The following is a 6,853-nucleotide window of genomic DNA, read 5'->3' on the forward strand; positions in this document are numbered from 1 at the left end:
TTTGGGCATAAAAAAGTGAAGGAGCAATTGGCTCCAAATTCACTCAATTTCTTCGAAAACAAAGCGTGGCTTTAACATCTCTGAAACAATATTTTCCAACTACCAGGATGTCATGAAACGTATTATTACTGATGCTGTGTCTTGAATTTATGCTTACGTGCCGGAAACAGACGATCAATAGGCTGAATAGCGTAGCAAAGAAGAGCTGAAGCCCGAGAAACTAAATGAGTGTTATGCGGCATTTGCGCTAAGCTATTCGTAAAGAGAGGTGCGATTATGGGCCAATAACTCTTGATTTTTGCATCAAGATTCACATAATTTACTGGAAACCGTTTTGAGTCAACTAAAGACATTAAACATGAATCGCTACGCGTTTTGAAGGCTGTTCCAAAAATTGGCTTTAACAACTATTTCGAGGATAGGAAAAAAAGTTGGCACAAGTGCATTGCGACAAAGGGAATTCTTTTAAAAGGCCGTTATAGCGTTTGAAGAATTGAAGACTTCATAATTTCAATTCATAATTTTAAAATTATGAACAAAGTCTTACTAATTTTTGCTCAAAATAATAATATTATTAATAAACACGTGAGGCAAAAGACGACGACTTCTCTGCGGGACTGGATCGAAAAAAGAGGACGGCCGTCGATGACTAAAAACACTTTCATTGGTATCCATAAGCACATTGGTCGATTTGCATTAAGAGCACTACCGATTGGATTTGGGTTTAAAATAAAGCGTCTACATATGTTCCATCCATTCAGACACAAATCGAGACAAAATCACATTGCCACATATAGTATTTACTATACTATTAGAAATAGCGCTTGTACTTTTGAATGAAAAAGACAATAGGAATTTACTATTGATTTTAAAGAAAAATAAGCGAATCTGCAATATACTATATACAATTAATAATCGTAAACCAAAGACCGACTTTTCAAAAGCTGTTTATTATACGGCAATTACTGTGTTTATGGCATACAATTATGCACATCTGGGTAAAACTTCATTAAATTAATTTTTCTTTAAATTAAATTTTGTATAATATATTCCGGAGCTTCTGGCTAGCCACTATCAACTGACAAAAGCTTGTCACATTTGAGCGATTGTTTCCTTCAGGTGATCCAAATGTTAACTGAAATAGCACCCATACATCGATTCTGTTGACTAAAATAGCGTCTATACATCGAGTTTATTTGTGTATTCATCTTTATTTAAATTGTTACAAAGGGTTTCGCGTGGAATGATTAACTCCTGGCAAATCAAACAAGTGGTTGGGATTTAGAATAGCATCATCCGATTTCGGTATGGATGGTATAGGTATGTACTGATAGAAAAGGTCCTCCGGATCAAGGAAATATATATTGTTGCCATGATTTATGGTTTTTGAGATATCTGCACGGAAAGTTCAAAAATTCAACTATTTAAGGAACGTGCTCCTTTGATTTATAATAAATTTTGGACTTATATGTTTAACTTTTATATCGACTAACACTTCACTAAATCGGTTCTACATATTCGTTTTGTATTAAATAGTGTAAAGATAACTTTAATTTCATATTTAACTTTCGTTGAAATCCATACAATAAGAAAATGGTTGAAAGCAAGCAAAAAAATAAATGTTACCATATTTTGTACACGAATAATAATAAATTAGAAAAGAAAGATTATACCGTCAATACAAAATTCTTTATCGTGTGATGAGTGGCGTAAAATCTTTCAGAATTCCTTATCTTAATAAATCCCGTTGTTGGATCGATCAGGTTATTTTTTTGCCAACCCAAAAATGAGTTCAACACGAAAGAACTCAAAAAGCCCCGGTGTTGGTGCGACGGGAATTGTTTGTTTTAAGCGCAGCCGAAGGCCGCCAGTGCAGAGAGAATTTCTATACAAAAAAATATGAACACCCCGGTGTTGGACTGACCAGGGTTAATTTTTTGAAGCGCGGCCGAAAGCCTGCATGGCAGAAAAGAGTTCTGTGCGAAAATAAAAAATAAACCATCTTGCCACAAAGATGTTAGTATTAAGCAAAGTTATGTTATTGTTTGCAAAAATTTACATAATGTTGATTTAATTATTAAATATTTTTATTCTTAGGTTTAAGATAGTTCTTAGGTCATAGCAGACTTCCTGGTACCTACCTCATCTATTAGCACTGCTGGGGGGAGGTGGGACCACTAAGTCTGCTATCGTTCGTTTATTAGTACTTAAGTTATTTTGTACCGGACCAGCGAACAGGAAGCTATGTTTCCTCTGCTGGATTACTTTTTGTATTGTACGTATTTACTCTGGTTAAATAAATAAATAAAAATAAATAAATGAATTAGTGAAGTGTTAGTGGATATAATTATGGATTATTGTGCTAGTGGATTCTTTATCTGAACGTACTAATTTTTCCACTGAAATCGGGGGATGCTATTCAAAAACTTACCCCAAATTGTTCTTCCATAATGATTAGACAAAACGATTATCATCGTTTTATCGATAATTTCTTCATTTCACTTTCCCAACCATGGTGCATCTTTGATATTAAAATTACTGTTACGGAATAATTTACCAGTGGTTAGTTGTTTCAGTATCCTAACCATAAACACTACTTAAGTTTTCGCCTTTATTCAAAAAACTAAATTATTATGCAATTGTATTCTCTTTGCTAAGTTAACTAGGCAAAATTCTTAGAATACCGTTAGAAAGAGGAAGTCCTGATTAAACATTTAACGTTTAAACAAATACACATTTTGTGGATTTTTGTAAGAAATCTATATTTTAAAAATTCCTTTTTACACTCGTAATATACATCATTATTATGCTAACAATTATGAGGAAATGGATTGCTGCCATATGATAATTATCACATATGAGCAAATCGCTAAAATTCTCTCTTTCGATAAAATGTCTCTTTCTTTATTTAGCAAACTTTGTTCTTTCGCGATTAGACGTTTTTGCATTAGAAACTAAAAAACGGGCCTACAGATTATATTTCAGATGAGTATAAATACTCTATCCTTACATATGAATTTTTTTCTTATTTAAATCTAATAAACAAATAAATAATATTATAATATATTTATACATATATTTATATTATGATATTACGTAAAAAAATACTTGGGTTACCACGAGTATTTCCTGGACCAAAAAATTACTTAGGTAGTAGTCTGGTAACTTGGGTTCAAAAAATCGAAAATGGTTTTTTTTTTTGTTTTGCTTAATTTGAAAGTACAATTCGTGAGAATATAAATTTATATAAATGAAAATTTCAAACAGAAATTCGAAATATTTCGGGAGTTATAACGAGTTTCCTGTGTTGTTGAACTTTAAACGCGGTTTTCTCGAAACATTGTTTTCTGATCGGCCCGGGTCCTAACTTTTTTCTACTGAACCGAATACTTTCAAATATTAACAGGCTGTTCTACACACTTATAGTTCTCGTTGGTACTAACAACAATATTTTTCACTCCAAACTTTTTATTATACAACCTGTTTAAATAAGTTAAGCATCCATCCACTCTACCCGGTAAAACTGGAGCAACAGCTCAGTTCACAACAGCTGATGACACTAAAACACAACTAACCACATATGTAAACTAACCCACTCAACAAAAAGGATGGGCAAAGGAAAGCAGATACACTTGTTACACACAATTCGAACAACACATTAACTTAAAATGGGTACTTAACGCGAGTGTAAGTGCTTTATTACAGTAGTGGGTGTTCCCACGAATTGGGCCTCCAATTAATCATAGTTCTTCGAGCCTCTAAAGCAGGCACTATAAATTCACAGCCACAAGTCGAATCACAAAAATAAAACAAACAAAATCCAGTTAAGTGCGGTGAAGTGCAGTTGCGAACAACCAAAAAAACAAAAAAAATTAAAACAAAAAAAAAAAAAGACAAAAAAACAAGTAAGCTAAAGGAGCGAAGTGCGTTAAGATTAAAAAATAAAAAGTGCAGTGCCCCAAACAAAAAAAAAAACATGTATACAAACAGAAAATAAAAAAAGTGCAGTGGACTGAAAAAAACAAAGCTGTAACCACAAAAAACATTTCAGTAAAATATAAAGAGAAGATATTTAAAGTCCACCAGGCGCGAAACCCAAAACACGCGATCATTAAAACAAAGAGTTATAGCAGAAACAGTGAAAAACGTAGAATCGTGGGTGGTGTCAGCTGATTCGACCTATCTTATTTTCTTAAAATAACCCAAAATCAGAGTCGAATGCTATTATTTATAAATATATAAACCATTTTTAATAGTTTGTTTTCAGTTTTGATATTTATACTATAAAAAATTGTAATTGAAAACATAGATGTGTACAAAACTATATATGCGTATTGAGCAGTGGCAACATTGTGCAAATGAAAATAAACAAAGATGGCTGAATTCTGCGTTTTTGCCACGTTTTTCACTGCTCACACATTTTGACGATGAGGAAGGAAAGGAAGGAAGGCAGTAGCGTTTTTCACTGGCTCTGCTATTAAACACATAAACGTACGTAGGCAGATTAATCCCGAAGATAATAGACAGTGGGACTAAATACACAGGTACATACAACAAAACATCCTTCTAAAGGAAAATAAAGTGAGCATTAATTAATTAAATGCCTATTTGTATTTACATAAAAAAACGATATATACACTAATACAATATCTATATTTCAAATACAATTTTAACAAAATAAAACTATTACCAAACTATATTTAATTTACGAGAAACCCAAMACATACCAAATTAATTGTATAGTTATCAATGCCATCATAATCTCACATTTGTGAGCCACTAATTTAACAACAAAAAGAAAGAAATTTTTATTTGCAAATACTTTCCAGCAATCTTATTTTAAACAAAAAGCAATAAACAAGATTGCATAAATCAAAATACGAAAAGAGAAACAAAAAAAAAACATACGTACATACATGCAAAATTTCGTACTTTTCTAAACATAATTATAATATATACATACATATGTATGCATTATCAAAAATGTATACATATGTACATTAGGGTGCTTCAAAAAAATGTTTAAGTGTTTTTTATTCAACTCTTACCCCCTCAAATGTTAGTGGTTGACAAATAAAAAATCCTCCCTCAAGCCAAGCGCTGTAGCTTAACTCTAAGGGGTCACTATTTTATTTTTAGGTTCCCATACTTTTAACATAGGAATTTTTGTTTTTTTATTGAAACTAAAATTTCTCCAACTAATTTTCGTTTCTCAAAAATAACCATCCCATATTCATAAAGTTGGCTTTTTAAAATTAATTATGAAAAAGCTTCAAATTAATTATGAAGAATTCTCTACTTTACGAATCGAAGCCGTTCTCCAGGGCTAAGGAGTTACTATTCTTCATAAGCCGAAAAAGGCAAATAAGAAACAATTCTCATATCAAACCGATAAAATAAGAAATTGTAAATAACCGCTAATAAAATTAATAAAAGCAAATAACTACCTGAAGCACCAATACGTACACAAAATACAATATTATATTAAAACCAAATCGCTTCTTACTGCTAATATTTAGCGCCCTCGGCTATAACACCAACAGTAAGCCGAATTACTTGTCTCAGATTACACAGTACAACAGCTAATCTGGGAGGTGAGAAATTCCAAGTCAGGGTGATGGTACTAGGTCAGTATAGTAAAACCCTCAAAGGGTTTGCCTTATGACCCCTTTTTTCCACAAAACAACAAAAAGGATGAACAAGGGAAAAGCAAGTACACTCGTTACACAAAATTCGAACAAAACATTCACTTGTGCACTGTGGCGCGTTGGCACTCTACGCTAATTTGCTTCGCTAAGGTCAACACCGATCCTGTGCACATATCAACATATGTTTTTTTTCGTCACCGATCTCGCGCGCTGTAATTATCTTATAAACCGAAGGAGAATCAGACACATCATTTCGTTACCCCCGTAACCGTTTTTATATACGTAATTTTAATTGTAACGACAATGACTTTATAAAAATGGAATAAACTTTAATCTACCCGAAATAAATCGAATTTTAATTTATAAATGGTACTTAACGCGAGTGTAAGTGCTTTATTAACAGTCTTAATAGTAGTGGGTGTTCCCACGAATTGATCATCCAATTAATCACAACCTTTTCTTTCCTAAAATAAAAGGACTTTTTTCGAAGTCCGCCATTTTGTTATTTACCCTTGAAATTTAACTTCAGTAGTTTCGACTAGAATGACATGTCTATAGATTAAGTATAATCAAGAATGTTTGATTTCAGATAACATCAAGGGCCAAAATCTCCCGGGTCACCCAAGTGTTTTTTTTATGAGGTTCCTTCTTCGAGTGACAATACGAGTAATAATAGTAACAAAGTATTCAATATTTTCAAATACATTTTTTTTATATTTTCAATATGTAAAAAAATAAAAATGAATATTTAAAGTATTCAAGATAACTAATTTTTATTTTCCTATAAAAAACAYCTTCCAAACAAGTTACCAGACACCTACGCGACCAATGGCCCCTAACGCAGAAAGGACACGAAAGTGCTTCAGTCACACCGGGCATTGGCTCGAACAGGGCTATTTTTTTAGAGCGCGGCCAAAGGCCACCAACACAGAAAATAATTCACGCGAAAGTACAATCAAAGAATTATTTGGTTTATAAGATGTGGAAATGCTCGTTTGCCTCATAACCGTAAACCCTCTAACGTTTTCATCTATGAGTGTGTTAAGATAATTTTACATTAACTAATTTCGCTAAAAAGAAAAAACACAAAGTAAAAGTGAAAGTGAAATGTAAGCTTATTGCAATATTTAAATTGTGTATTTGAATATATAGGATGGAGTCATGTGGAGAAGTTAACGCAAGTGAGGAAAGTTCTCTGATCGTCA

This window comes from Bactrocera latifrons, unplaced genomic scaffold, assembly GCF_001853355.1.
Source record: "Bactrocera latifrons isolate USDA-ARS-PBARC rearing strain unplaced genomic scaffold, ASM185335v1 scaffold_1174, whole genome shotgun sequence".
Classification (NCBI taxonomy): domain Eukaryota; kingdom Metazoa; phylum Arthropoda; class Insecta; order Diptera; family Tephritidae; genus Bactrocera; species Bactrocera latifrons.